Source organism: Ambystoma mexicanum, chromosome 4q (genome assembly GCF_040938575.1).
Source record: "Ambystoma mexicanum isolate Mex_15411 chromosome 4q, UKY_AmexF1_1, whole genome shotgun sequence".
Classification (NCBI taxonomy): domain Eukaryota; kingdom Metazoa; phylum Chordata; class Amphibia; order Caudata; family Ambystomatidae; genus Ambystoma; species Ambystoma mexicanum.
The window spans coordinates 244,677,603-244,691,491 of NC_090928.1; the positions used below are offsets into that span (position 1 = coordinate 244,677,603).

Genomic DNA, 13,889 nt, shown 5'->3' on the forward strand with positions numbered 1-13,889 from the left:
AAAGTTAAAGACACCCCACACAGTATTTATGACGCCAGAATGTGCAGGCTTTTTAACATAGGCCCACTTGGTATGGTGTAACTTTGGCCAGACACCTATTATTTATGCAGGAGATATGAATATGAGGGTAAAAAAACAATGATCCAGGTTTCTTCACTGCTCTTTTAATCCAAAATAACTGATTTGTTTGTCGGACTATTACATTCAGAGGTGCAAAGGGTCATGGTCCAGGTTGCATAGAAATAGAGAAGACGCATCACAATGGCTTAGTGATGAATGCCTGAAAGCAGCCCAAAGGTCTGATAGGCCAGAAAAAAGACTCTGTGCTTGTGACCATGTTTTTGTGGGTCAGTTACCTCTTCATGAATAATCAGCTGTATATGGTGTCACCGCCAGAGGGTGCCAGTTCGATGCCTGCAGGCAACATATGTATTCTATGATTGATTTCAATTTTCATCTGGATGACATGCTTAGGATGCCTATCCCCTCACCCATTTTCCACCGGTCTAGTGTCATTATATACGCACAGGAAATCTCTTACACCAGGTATTAGATCAAAGTGAAGTAATTTTTTCAATGTGTGAGGCTCGTGGTACTAACTCTTTTTTGGGTTATAACTGAGGGCGTTTGATACTATAAGTAAATGTTTAAAGCATATATTCCGCTGCAGGGATCTGCCACTTACATTTGAGGGTCAGGACTGCAGGGAGGCGCATGGTAAAGAGTGACCCTCGTGAGTATTACCCCGAATAGTATATATGACATAATTCCCATGGTAACGGCCTGGAGATTCTGATGCTCCCGTTAAAAAGGAATAAAAAGAATGTTTATGATTTTAAGTTTTTCTTAAATTCTATTGTATTATCATTCTAATAAAAATAATTAAACATTAAAAAAAAGTAAGGAAGGCAATAATGTAAATTTGGTTGTTCCCGTAGCTGGATGTGATGATCCAGAAAGGGGGAGACCTATGGCAATGAAGGGTATTACTTAAGTGAGAGCAGGGAGAGAGGGTGAGACAATTATTGGCAGCTGATGAGAGAAGACACATCTGACGATTCCTTTACTGGTCCAGGTAAGAGGCATGTGCCACCTATGACAGGGGGCTTCTGTTGTAGGGAGTGCCCTGTGCCCCATCCCTCCTGGTGCAGTGTTGCCCCGTCACTGGTCACAAACATTCTCCCGCGCAGGGAGTCAGTCTTAGCATAGCTATCTGAGACAGGGACTGTCACAGGTTTACTCCTGACAAAGCCTTTGGAAGGCATTTGGAACCCAGGGAGGTAGGAAAAAAAAGGCCTCATCAACCCTTTGGCGCTGCTGTAAAAAAGTGGCAGTAATTCAGTTCCAAGCCATTATTTTCCATTACCGCACCGCCGAGTTATAGGTTTGACGCGAAGTGAAGGATTTACCTCCAAAAACACTCTGGAGGTAAATCTCTCACTTCAAGATAAAAAAATCATCAGATTTACTGTGGCGGAATTACCGCTCGCAGTAAACCAAATAAGTCCCCATGGAGTCCAAAGGAAAACAGGGTCTAACAGCCCTGCTACCAACTGATAATCCTGCAATAAATTTACGGACCCGCATGGCGATAATGGTAACCGAGATTGGTGGTAATTTCTCTGGAATGACTGCCAAACTCATAATAAGGCCCAATAGTTCTAAATATGAGTTTAGCTGTGCCATAGAAAAGTGGCAGTAATTCTCATGCCGCCACATTTCTGACCGGGAATTGATTTACCACAATGCCATATTATAGGTTTGGCATCTAATTGGAGGACTGACCTCCAGCATATTGCTGGAGGTAAGCCCTCCATTTAAAGGTCATAAACTGCTCGATTTACAGTAGTGGAATTACCATATGTGCTAAATGTGACAAAATGCCGATGTAGACCTATGGATGCCAAATGGGGAGTAACACAACTGTTACCTCACTTAAAATCCTGCCATAAGTTTGAGGGACCGAGCGGTGGTAACTGTAAAAGAATTTGGCAGTAATCCCTCAAGAATTACCACCAAACTCGTAAAGGCCCAATGAATGAACAGAAGACTGTTAAAAGTGAAATCAGCGGCCCAGCGAGGCCAACAGGTTAGTTTGGTAATATATGCCATCCCAGATAGAGAAAGGAGAATGGATGGTAAAACAGAGAGAAGTGAACTGATTGACCCTTTTGCGTCTTTCCAAGGACAGTCTGTTGTAGATAGGCCAAATCTGATCCGAATGCACCTGGCCCATTTCCCCATCATGATCCTCGAGCCAGTCCACCTTAGCTTACCACAGAAGTCTGTACACTGCTGGTTTACTTTCCTGACTGGAGGGTAAATCTCTCCCTGACATTTGAAACATCCTTTGGTTTGGATAAAGGTGATCCCTACACCATGCTTTGGAAAAAATATTGATGTCTCCCCTAGAGTGAGACGTATAGCAATATGCAAGACAGAGGGATAAGTACACTTCTAAGTAACCTGTGTAGTAAGAATTATAGCTGGACAAAAACAAAATGTGACCACAATAAAGCCTTTGTGTAATGTACTACATGGTTCATTTGACACAATTAATATAACTGACTATTCAGTGCATCCATTTACTTTAATGGGTCCCTGTCCACATTAATGGCATGGGTGAGGGCACTCTAGCACAAAGCACTCATCAAGAGAAGCACATAAATATGTTCACCTGCAATAGGCAGTGACTAGGTAGCAGAGAGGGCAGTTTGCTAGCACCAAAACACTGGAATGAACCCTGCAACCAGCCTTCTGTTAGACTTCAGAGGTAGCTCCTAGAAACAGGAAAAGTTGGTTTCACATGTATGCTACCACATCAGGTACAGCAAACATTTTCAGAGCACCTGTTTAAGAAAGGCATTTTGGAGACCTTTGGGGACCTCAACTGGCAGTAGAAGGATTAAACAAGAGGTACAGGAGCCAGTGGTGCAATGTAAACCTCCTCTGACTGTGAAACTAGAGGTTGTATCTTGCACCCCTATCTGGTTTGACATCTTTCCAGACTTCTGGTTTAATTGCTTTAAGGTTTAGTCCAGTGTATCTCAGTGTTTGCAATAGAGTCTTCATTATAACGGGTGGGACATGCTGTGAACATTCATGAACAGGGCTGATTCTATGGCAGTGCAAGACTAGGCAGCATTCTAAAGCCTCACCATCAAGGTGTAACGCTCACCTGATTCCCGCAGAGGCGCCGGTCTTGACTGGGTGAATGCCGTATCTTCAACGGTGATGTGTAACACACGGTTGGCTCTTTGGGCTGGACCTCTGTGCACTGTATGTCTGACTCGAAGAGTAAGATGTCTGCAGATAGAAAATATGGGATTAATGAACTGGGGTTATTGGGTGCCTCTCTCCTCTTCCCTTTCTCTTCTCCTGTAGAACCCCAAAGGTTAACGTCTTCACCTTAGGTAAGTGAACGCCGAGCTCTCCATCTGCCTCGGGGCAGGGTGCCGTAACCAGTTCCTTCACTGGATAAGGGTGCAGGCCTCTTGACCTCAGAGGACTGCTGTCCGTCGTTAACTGCACGAACGGTAAATTCTGGGCGCTTCAAATGTCTTAAAAGTCTTTTGTAATGATATCTCTTGTTTTGCAGAGTTCCGGCGATGGCGGATGGCGGGCTGATGAGAGTTGAGGATCAAACCCGCGTGAGGAATAGAAGCACCTGGAAGCACGTAGGTAAGCGCTTGTAGCCTGCTTCACGATGCGCACTAACTGTCCCTTTTATCTTGCAGGTACAAGTTCGGAGCTTTAGAGAAGCTGAAGGGTGCTGGAATACCCACTGGATTCGGCGTGGGAAGGAGTAATGGCACGTGAGTAATAAAGTTGCCCAATGTCTTTAAACGCACCTTCTTTTGTCTTTCAGATGCGGGATGCAGCGCCGAAGGCCTCCGGAGCGTGCAAAGAGCTGGTAAGCTTTTGTCTTTCAGATGCCGGAATGCAGCGCGAGGCGTTGGTGACAGCCGATGGACCACGTAAGAGATGCGCTGCCACTGAAGACCGTAGTGCTAACCTGTTCTTTCTTTGTCTTTACAGGTGCTGCTGAAGACTGGATTCCAGGATGGTAAGCCTTTGTTTCCTTAGGCCCAGGATCAGAAGCAGAAGACACGATGAGCGTTCTGCTGCAGAGAATGCAGAATAACACAAAGCAAGATTCATCCATCGGGTGTGGTTTAAATAGCCTCCTGTAGTGCTTAGGTGTCTCCTTCCACAGCCACGCCTAGGTAAGAAAAGAGTTCCTGCTTTCCAGAAGAGTTCCAGTGTTCTGAACCTAGGGAGTGGCTCCTGCCCCACCCAACAGGAAAAGTAGTCCCAAACAGAAGAGGATCCGGGGTTCAACTGGCAGGTAAGTAAGCAGCATGGTCTGCTGCAGGTAAGTCCACCCAAGCATTATGAGCCCGGCGCTTCCAGCGCTGGGACTGGGCATCTATATGAGCCTGGTGCCACTGGCGCCAGGACAGGGTACAAAAGGTCCCAATTGGGACTGGCTGGCACTCGGAACCGGGGTTATGGGTCTGCTTCCAAGGGAGTCGGGCAAGTCCTGATCTTTTGGAAGCAGAGATCATGACAGCACCCCCCCTCAAGGCCCCTCCCAAACCGGGCTTCTCCGGGGGTTTGGGCTTGTTAGGAAATGTTCGATGAAATCTTTTGATTAGACGAGGCGCGTGGACATATTATGCAGGTTCCCAGGATCTTTCTTGGGGACCGTAGCCTTTCCAGTCAATCAGGTAAAATAGTTTAGATTTGGAGATCTTGGAATCCAGGATGCTTTTGACTTCAAACTCGAGTTCTCCATCAACTAGAATAGGTTTTGGAGATGTAGTTAGTCGGGTTTGAGGTTGCACGGGTTTTAATAGAGAGACGTGGAAGACCGGATGTATCTTCATGTGAGGGGGCAAGTCCAACTTGACCGCTACTGGATTTACTATGGTAGTGATGGAATAGGGACCAAGGTATCTTGGGTTGAATGTGCGTGGTCCTTTTAGAGGTAGATATTTGGTGGATAACCAGACTTGATCTCCTACTTGATATTGGGGGGCTTCCTTCCGATGTTGGTCTGCTCCTTTCTTGTATTGTTCTTTAGCCCTTTGAAGGTGAGAAACGGCTTCCTTAAAGGCTTCGGTGATTGTAGAATGCAGGTGGTCTACTGCTGGTGTTCCAAGATCTTGGAGTGGATCCAACTCCGAGGTTCGAGGGTGACTACCATATAAAAGAAAAAACGGGGTCTTCCCAGTTCCCGAGTGGACAGAGTTATTGTAGGCATATTCGGCTATCCAAAGGATATCTTTCCAAGTTTTTTTCAGTTTGTTGTAGCGTGCAGAGCAAATACTGTTCCAGAGTTTGATTGGTCCTCTCGGTTTGTCCGTCGGTTTGAGGGTGGTGGCTGGTCGAAAGTCTCACATCAATTTGAGCCGACCGACAGCAACTTCGCCAAAAATGAGAAATAAATTGACTACCTCGATCCGAAATTAGAACTGAAGGAAAACCGTGCAGTCGGACGATGTTTTCGAGAAATTCTCGGGCCAGAGTTGCTGCTGTTGGTAAGCCTTTGAGTGGAATGAAATGCGCCATCTTGGAGAATAGGTCCACGATTACTAGGATCGTATTGTATCCGGAGCATGGAGGTAGATCGGTGATGAAGTCCATAGAAAGCGTATGCCAAGGGCGAGGCGGGATGTCAATAGGGCGTAAGAGGCCGGCTGGTTTTTCCTTTTGACTCTTGTTTTGGGCGCATACTCCACAGGACATTATAAAGTCTCTGATATCTTTTTTCCAAGACGGCCACCAGAAGTAGCGCTTGATCTTTTCCGAGGTCTTGGTCATACCGGGATGTCCTTCCATTAAAGAATCGTGATAACAAGAGATTACCTTTTTCTGTAAATCTGTGCTGGGCAGGTGTAATCGTTCTTGGAAATATAATAGGTTGTCCTTCACCGTAAAGTCCTTTCCCTGCAGATGCCAATTCTGTATGTCTGCTGGAGTTACCAGTAGCCTGGCTTTATCCTTAACTTCCTCTATGGATTGTGTGGCGATTACACCTAGAATTCTTTGTTCGGGAATGATAGGTACAGGTTTAGGATTGATCAAATGTTCTTCCACTCCCATCCGAGAAAGGGCATCAGCTTTACCGTTTTTTGTACCAGGTCGATAGGTAATTATGAAGTCAAACTCGGCAAAGAATAGTGCCCAACGGAGTTGCCTAGAGGATTGAGCTTTTGCGGTTTTCAAATATTGCAGGTTTCGGTGATCTGTAATCATAGTAACGGTGTGTCGGGCCCCCAGAAGATAATGCTGCCAAGCCTTAAAGGCGGACTTGATAGCTAGAAGTTCCTTATCAGTAATAGTGTAATTGATTTCAGGAGGCGAGAATTTGCGGGACCAAAATGCCACGGGATGCAACTGATTGGTTACTGGGTCCTTTTGTGATAGAACTGCCCCCATGGCAAGGCTCGAAGCATCAGTTTCAACGATGTAGGGGAGTTCTGGGCGAGGATGTTATAAGATCGGTGCAGAGATAAATCTAGTCTTCAAATTCTGGAAAGCTTGTTCCGCCTCGGTAGACCATTCAAAACGTTTGTTTTTCTTTAACAAGGCGGTGATGGGCTGGACTATTCGAGAGAATTCAGGGATAAACCTGCGGTAAAAGTTAGCGAAGCCTAACATGCTTTGAACACCTTTTACGGAGGATGGCGATGGCCATTTGAGAATTGCATCGACCTTCTTTGAATCCATACGCACACCGCTAGGTGATAATATGAATCCCAAGAATTCAACTTCAGTCACGTTGAAAACACATTTTTCCAACTTAGCGAAAAGTTTGTGTTGACGCAATCTCTCGAGGACCATTTTCACGTGTTTCCGATGTTCAGTTTCCGATGAAGAATAAACGAGGATGTCGTCAATGTAAACAACAACAACCACATCTATGAGCTCTCTGAGGACATCGTTCATAAAATATTGAAAGGCGGCCGGGGCATTGCAAAGTCCGAAGGGCATGACCTGATATTCAAATAGCCCATACTTGGTGCGGAAGGCCGTCTTCCATTCATCGCCCTCTTTTACTCGTACCAAGTGGTAGGCTCCTCTAAGATCCAGCTTTGCATATATGCATGCTTTTCTGACTTGGTCCAGGAGTTCAGGGATCAAAGGTAACGGATATCTATTCTTAACGGTGATCTGGTTCAGGGCGCGATAATCTATACAAGTTCTAAGGTCCCCTTCTTTTTTTTGGAACGAAGAACAAAGCTGAGGAAGCAGGGGACTTGGAAGGACGAATAAACCCATTTGCTAGGTATTGATCCAGGTATTGTCGGAGGTGAAGATTCTCAGGCTCGGTGAGGGCAAAAATTCTACTACAAGGAGGAGTAGATCCAGCTATCAGGTCTATCTGGCAGTCATAAGACCTATGAGGAGGTAGAGAGTTAGCCTGATCCTTCCGGAAAACATCTTGGAATTCTAGGTATTCAGGAGGTAACTGGGGAGCCTCCGAGGAAATTGCTGCCAGTGCAACACCAGGTCGAGGGTGACAAGTAGAGACACATTCTGGAAACTGAACCGTTCTTGCTCGCCAATCAATCTGAGGATTGTGCTTTTCTAACCAAGGAATTCCTAGAATAATCTGGAACTGAGGGGCCTTGATCACATCGAACACGATCTTCTTATGGTGTCCATCTTGACTTACTAGCGTCACTTCTTGGGTGGTATGCGTTACTGGTCCGGAGGCTATCTCCGTACCATCCACCGTAGTAATGACGTCCTTTACAGCCTTTGGACAAAGAGTCAGATTCATCCTCAAAACCATTTCATGATCCACATAATTGCCAATGGCACCGCTGTCGACGTAAGCTTCAATCGCATGTAATCGATCCGGATGTTCAGGGCTAATGAGGACCATAGGTATCACGAAATGCGAGGTCACTGAACTGGTTTTAACGCTCGGCAAGAGGACCTCTATTCTTGTCGGGCGAGGTTGTTTCCCTGCTCAGAGTTTGTGACCCTGGTAACTGCAGCTCCTACTGCCTTCTTGGCTGGTTTCACCGGACAGTCTCGAAGAAAGTGCCCCGAGTTTCCGCAATAGAGGCATAATTGCAGCTGTTTTCTCCTTTCCCGCTCCTTTTGTGTTAGTGGTCCTTTCAGGCCCCCTATTTGCATGGGTTCCCCGGAGTCTACTCCTTTGGTAGGAGTTGGTCGTTTGGAAAATACTGGAGCATCAAACTTGGAACGATCGGCCTTCCTGTTCTGCAGTCTGTGGTCAATTTGAACGACTAAGTCAATATAGTCCGAACAGTCTTGCGGGGGATTCACTACTTGGGCTAACACATCTTTGAGCTCTCCACGTAGACCTCTATAAAACAGCGTAATCCTTTTGTCCTCAGGCCATCGAGTTTCCACTATCAGTCTGTTGAAAGACGCAATATAAGCCAAAAGGTCTTGATTACCCTGTCGCAATGAAAGGAGCTCATTGTCCAAGGCCTGCCCCTGTGAATGTCTTGCAAACAGTTTTTCCATACTGAGCTGAAAAGCTTGAAAATCATGGAGAACCGGATCATCTTGATTAACTAGAGGGATCGACCAGTCTGCCGCATTGCCACTAAGGTACGAAAGCACGAAAGCTAGCTTAGCTTGATCAGTTGGAAAGGCTGCTGGCCGGCATAAGAAGTGCAACCGGCACTGATTAATGAATACTGCAAACCTCTTTGGGTCACCAGAAAATCGTTCGGGCGGAGCCAGAGGTACATTCCCAGGTAGGTTGATCTGCACTGGGTTCGTAGAGGATGTTGAAGGAAGATTTGCCCCTGATGCGGGTAATGGAGTTTGTCCGTCTTGTGACTGTAGCAATTGTCTAGCGAGATTGTCTGTTCGCTCCTTGGAAATAATCAGTTCCCTTCTTAGAGCATTCGTTTCCTGACGGGCTGCATGCACTTCTGCTCTTAGTTCCCCAAGTAACTGGGCTAGTTGGTCGGTATCCGAGGTTTCCATAGCGCCTGGGTGGGAGTTTTGCGGTAGGCTTTGTGTTCTGTAAAGCTCACCTGATTCCCGCAGAGGCGCCGGTCTTGACTGGGTGAATGCCGTATCTTCAAAGGTGATGTGTAACACACGGTTGGCTCTTTGGGCTGGACCTCTGTGCACTGTATGTCTGACTCGAAGAGTAAGATGTCTGCAGATAGAAAATATGGGATTAATGAACTGGGGTTATTGGGTGCCTCTCTCCTCTTCTCTTTCTCTTCTCCTGTAGAACCCCAAAGGTTAACGCCCTCACCTTAGGTAAGTGAACGCCGAGCTCTCCATCTGCCTCGGGGCAGGGTGCCGTAACCAGTTCCTTCACTGGATAAGGGTGCAGGCCTCTTGACCTCAGAGGACTGCTGTCCGTCGTTAACTGCACGAACGGTAAGTTCTGTGCGCTTAAAATGTCTTAAAAGTCTTTTGTAATGATATCTCTTGTTTTGCAGAGTTCCGGCGATGGCGGATGGCGGGCTGACGAGAGTTGAGGATCGAACCCGCGTGAGGAATAGAAGCGCCTGGAAGCACGTAGGTAAGCGCTTGTAGCCTGCTTCACGATGCGCACTAACTGTCCCTTTTATCTTGCAGGTACAAGTTCGGAGCTTTAGAGAAGCTGAAGGGTGCTGGAATACCCACTGGATTCGGCGTGGGAAGGAGTAATGGCACGTGAGTAATAAAGTTGCCCAATGTCTTTAAACGCACCTTCTTTTGTCTTTCAGATGCGGGATGCAGCGCCGAAGGCCTCCGGAGCGTGCGAAGAGCTGGTAAGCTTTTGTCTTTCAGATGCCGGAATGCAGTGCGAAGACCTCCGGAACATGCGAAGAGTAGGTAAGCCTTTGTCTTTCAGATGCCGGAATGCAGCGCGAGGCGTTGGTGACAGCCGATGGACCAGGTACGAGATGCGCTGCCACTGAAGACCGTAGTGCTAACCTGTTCTTTCTTTGTCTTTACAGGTGCTGCTGAAGACTGGATTCCAGGATGGTAAGCCTTTGTTTCCTTAGGCCCAGGATCAGAAGCAGAAGACACGATGAGCGTTCTGCTGCAGAGAATGCAGAATAACACAAAGCAAGATTCATCCATCGGGTGTGGTTTAAATAGCCTCCTGTAGTGCTTAGGTGTCTCCTTCCACAGCCACGCCTAGGTAAGAAAAGAGTTCCTGCTTTCCAGAAGAGTTCCAGTGTTCTGAACCTAGGGAGTGGCTCCTGCCCCACCCAACAGGAAAAGTAGTCCCAAACAGAAGAGGATCCGGGGTTCAACTGGCAGGTAAGTAAGCAGCATGGTCTGCTGCAGGTAACTCCACCCAAGCATTATGAGCCCGGCGCTTCCAGCGCTGGGACTGGGCATCTTTATGAGCCTGGTGCCACTGGCGCCAGGACAGGGTCCAAAAGGTCCCAATTGGGACTGGCTGGCACTCGGAACCGGGGTTATGGGTCTGCTTCCAAGGGAGTCGGGCAAGTCCTGATCTTTTGGAAGCAGAGATCATGACACAAGGCTCACCAGATGGCCCCTAAAAGTAAGAAATGGTTTCTATTTCCTTGCATGTGTGCTCTAATGGAGTCGGGTTGGGCTTTGGCTTATGTTCAGGAGACAAATATCACATTTATATACTATGGCAACTGTCCGGCACAGCCCCCACCTGCAGAGCAAAGAATATTTTTTGGCTATGATTCTGGCAGGAAAGAAATCCTGCCATCGAGGGCAGCAACATTTTGAAATACACAGCCACACCTGACAGCTGGTAGCGAGCAGGGCTGATGTGTCTGTCCCGGGGCAGGGCAATGAGCACCCTTCTCTCTAGCCCTCTGCCCTTCACGTCCCTGATCGGCCACGATCGGCCAATGACCTCTCTATGAGAGCTGCAGTTGAGCTTTTTATGGACCTAAGTAACTCATGGACAGGTGGCAAATTGTACACCGGATAAAGGCTTAACCTCATCTTTCTGGCTGGTGGGCTGAATCTGGGTCTTCTCCAACAGGCTGGCAGTCAAACAGGGCTTCGAGCGGGCTGAAAAAGTGGGCTCCCCAGAAGACAATGGCAAATGATTTGCATAGGCAGAGCCCCATCTCTCTCTCTCTCTCTCTCTCTCTCCCCTAGACATGCTTACTCTACAATAGCAAGTATGTTGCAAATGCATAGAGATGGAGGTGGGATGGTTAACTGGCAACTCTGAGTAACTAAATCTGTAGTGCTTGGCTGCGTACCAAAGCAGCAGCAGAGCCCAGGCCCTGGCACATGAACTGTGACACAGGGAGGAAGGCTGTGGGGTCTCAGTAACTTCAGGAATGGAGCCAGTGACTGACATGACTTCAGGGCTTCTAGCTCCCCCCTCCTCAACCAACCAAGATCCAAGAATCTATGCGTGTGAAGGATCACTTCCATGCTCAGACACCAGACACTGAGCCTTTTTCCATTTAGAAAACGTCCTGAAAGCTTTTCCATGCAAGCACGTGGGTTCCCATATGTCCTAATTGTATCTATGCTCTCTCTCTGCCTGACTTCTGCGCTACACATAGCTTTTAAGTCCTTAAGCGCGTTTTGAAAGTGGCAATTGATAAGGCAGTGTTTGAAGGATAGTTAAATCAATAAGAAAATCACACACCTAAAAGCAAAGTCTACAAGACATTGCTAAGCTTTATTCAGGATTAAGGCCTAGAACTATTTAAAGAGGTAGCATTAAGGAATGTTTGATAACATTGCCTAAAGCCAGCCAGCAATGCAGTGCCATGGGCTACATAGAAAATGTGCAACAAGAAGGAGACAAGGCCATAGCACTAGGTTTGGTATAATCAGAGAAAAATACCTTTGAAACACTACTTTTTTAGAGCCACAAGACATAGAATTGAATGGAGTTCTGTTTATTCGGTCAATAAGACTTACAAGTAAAGAATGTTTCTGGCTTGGCAGGTGATAAAAAGTACGGAACTCCACGATTTCGCACGTCATCCTTATGCAGGGGCCATGCTCATCTACTTTGTATCATTCCGATTTGGTACGTGTGCTGCCGAAGCGCACAAAGTTAAAGACACCCCACACAGTATTTATGACGCCAGAATGTGCAGGCTTTTTAACATAGGCCCACTTGGTATGGTGTAACTTTGGCCAGACACCTATTATTTATGCAGGAGATATGAATATGAGGGTAAAAAAACAATGATCCAGGTTTCTTCACTGCTCTTTTAATCCAAAATAACTGATTTGTTTGTCGGACTACTACATTCAGAGGTGCAAAGGGTCATGGTCCAGGTTGCATAGAAAGAGAGAAGACGAAAGAGAGAAGACGCATCACAATGGCTTAGTGATGAATGCCTGAAAGCAGCCCAAAGGTCTGATAGGCCAGAAAAAAGACTCTGTGCTTGTGACCATGTGTTTGTGGGTCAGTTACCTCTTCATGAATAATCTGTCATACCGCCGAGTTCTTGGCGTCTATGGAGCCGCTGGCGACGCGGAACCTAGCTTCGTTCGCTTCGGCCACGCCCCCTGTTTCCTGGTTTCCTTTTTCTGATTCTGATTGGCTAGACGCTCCGCGGCCCGGTGTTTTAACCAGCCACTTCCGGGTCACGGACGCGTTGCAACGCTTCCGGTTTCGTCCGTAGGCTGAGTTGCTTGCTGCCTGTGGCTTTCGTGCTGCTCTCTCGCTTGCTGCTGGTCGGGTCCTCGTACCCTGTCTGAACCCGTCTGTCATTCATTCCGCTGGATCTGTCAGCCTTTCCCTTTCTCTCTTGGTTCGCAATAATTCTCCTTTGCCCTCCTTCCATCTTGCTTCCCCTCCCACCTTCCCATCTTCACTTACCGCATTTTTCCTTTTCCTGTCTGTTATTCTTCCCGCTCTTCCTTCACCTACCTTCAGTATTGCTTCTGTGACCTCCCGTGTACCAGACTCCGGCCTGTTCCCCTGGACTGCCTTTGCTTGCTGCATCAGTACTTCCTCACTTAGCCTGTGTACCAGTTCCTCGGACCTCTTAATGGACTGCCTGTGTTTCTGAATCTTCACTCCACGTGTTGTCTTCAGTCACTTCTACCAGATCTTACCTAGAGTACTCCTGGTTCCACGTTTACAAGACACCCAACGATTCTACAGGGGTTTTTTGTGCCTAAGGCTTTTTCCCCTCTTGGTCGATCCCGGGGGTGGGCCCCCTGGTCTCCCTTCTTTGGGGAGCACGGTGGCTTCCTTCCGGGGTCGTCCCTATCTTCATAAAAAAAAGGTGTCTACTCGAAGAAAAGAAAAGAAGGGTTCTTGGAAGGAAGAAGAAGGTGAGGAGTCGGGGGAGATTTCAGAAGCTACTCTTTCGGACGAAGATATCACCGACCCCGGTGACAGTTTGCAACGCCCAAAAAGAGATGGCCACCCCACAGCAGGTACAAGAACTCGTAGCCGCTGTACAAAGTCTAAGTCTAGAGATGCAGAACCTTAAGACTGCTAACGCCACCCTTCAACAGCGTATGACGGACAGAGAAAGGCCTTTAGCCGATTTACCTCCACTTCCCTTAGTATCAGGGAAGTTCGATGGATCCCCAAAGAAGGTTAAAGAATTTCTGGACGCATGCAATCTTCATTTTACCTTTCGCCCTCTGACCTTCGCCTCAGATCACGCCAAGGTGGGGTTTATGATCACCCACATGATCGGAAAAACCCTGGCTTGGGCTACCCCTCTAGTAAACCAGTCAGACCCGGTTTTACAGGACTACGATGCCTTTAAGGCCCTGATTCAACAAACCTTTTTGCGAACAGAGAGTACATACTTGGCCTCGGAGGACCTCCTTGACATCCGTCAAGGGAATTCTGATTTACTGACATACATCACCACTTTCAAACAGGTGGCTGCAGAGGCAGGTTGGCAGGAACAGGCTCAGTATGCCATATTTCGGCGAGGTTTAAGGGAGGAATT

The 13,889-nt window shown here is 47.2% G+C and overlaps 1 non-coding gene across 1 annotated transcript; it reads right to left on the reverse strand.

Moving 5' to 3' along the window:
• Window positions 1-11,911: 11,911 nt before the first annotated feature.
• LOC138468652 (U6 spliceosomal RNA) lies at window positions 11,912-12,015 on the reverse strand. Its single transcript, XR_011268398.1, has one exon. It is a non-coding gene; the product is annotated as a U6 spliceosomal RNA (small nuclear RNA).
• Between the last annotated feature and the right edge of the window lie 1,874 nt (window positions 12,016-13,889).